Genomic DNA, 1,537 nt, shown 5'->3' on the forward strand with positions numbered 1-1,537 from the left:
CCCATGCAGTCCAGGCTCAGTCATCCTCACAATCTAAGAGGTCAGGGACATCAGCCTAACTTCTAATCCCAGAGCACTGGGACTCCCTGTATTGGCTTTTACTAGCTGCCCAGGAGCTTCTGCAGGACAGGGCCTCTGCTTCTCCCTCTCTCTCCTCAATGTGCAACATACATAGAGGATAGAGTGTGTGACTCGCTGTATTTCTTTTCATGATCTGTACCATTTATGCACAGAGACAGGGACCCAGCCTGGGACACTACATCCCCTACAAATATAGATTTACCTCTACAAAATATAGGCAGTTTATCTCCCCATAACCAGGGGGAAATAGTGAGGGACCTCTGAGGTCAGTGTGTGTGAGGGGAAAGGGTTCATTAGTGTGGGGGCTGCAGGCACCTCTGGTAGGGATGAGGGTTGCACAGGAGACTTAGAAATAAATCAAGAGGATGGGGGAAAGGGTGATTTGAGGTCCTAGGAACCCAGAAGCCAAGTGTAGAGGACAGCACATAGAGCAACGGCATGAGGGCCACTTAAAAGAGGAAGCTGTCAAACCAAAGAGGGTCAGAGGGGTGGGGGACAGCCCCTACCTGTTTCAAAGTTTCCAGGGTGGTTCATAGTCCCTATGGGGACTGTGAGGAACTGAGAAAGAAACTCAATCAGGGACGTCTTCTTAGCCTACACTGCCCTGTGAGATTTAGTGTCAGAGAAGCAGACAACTGAGGGAAATCCATCTCTAATGGGGCAGCGCTTTCCTTTAGAAATCCCAGGGCCCTGGGAGGAGCCAAGATGGTGCAGCAGCATGGAAGGTTTTTTGCATCTTGCCTTCATGAAATACAGCCAGATCAACACTAAACCACACCTGCACGCCTAGAAAACTAATTTGAGGATTAACACAACAATCTGCACAACCTGAACCACAGAACTCAGTGGGTATGCAGCAAAGAGAGGTGAACCAGGGATGAGAGTAGCCAAGGAGTGCAGGAAGCTATTTTTGCTTGTGGAGAGAAGGGAGAGATGGGGGAGTATGGGAAAAGCACTCCCCTCCCCCAAAGCAGCTGGAGAGAAAGTGGAAAAGTGGAATCAACCACAGGGACTGAACTAAAGAGGGAGAAAGGAGAAAGGAGAGGGTTTAAATTCCATTAAAACCCTATAAACAGGGGGAACACAGAGTTTGAAACTCCACATCTCATTACCTGGTGATGCTCTGGTGGGAAGGGCAAATCTTCAGGAGCATAGTAAAGTCTGGGGGGTTTTGGCCACATAGGGACAGGCGGTTCCTTTGCTGGGAGGACATTTGGTAGAGGCAGTGTGGCTGCCTCACAGGCAAAGGTCCCAGCAGATGCCAAAGAACAACCACATTTGCTGGTGCTGGAACAAGGATGTTAAGGGGGATGCCTGGTGCCGGATGTGTGTTGTGATTTTCCATAATCCCTAAAATGCTGCTGCTACATGATCACATGAACCTTTTCTGGGGCAGACTAGCATCCAGCCACAGTCTCTGGTCTTCAGCAGCAGCAAGGTCTTGCAAATGTTCCTG

This window comes from Suricata suricatta, chromosome 10, assembly GCF_006229205.1.
Source record: "Suricata suricatta isolate VVHF042 chromosome 10, meerkat_22Aug2017_6uvM2_HiC, whole genome shotgun sequence".
In the NCBI taxonomy this organism is placed as follows: domain Eukaryota; kingdom Metazoa; phylum Chordata; class Mammalia; order Carnivora; family Herpestidae; genus Suricata; species Suricata suricatta.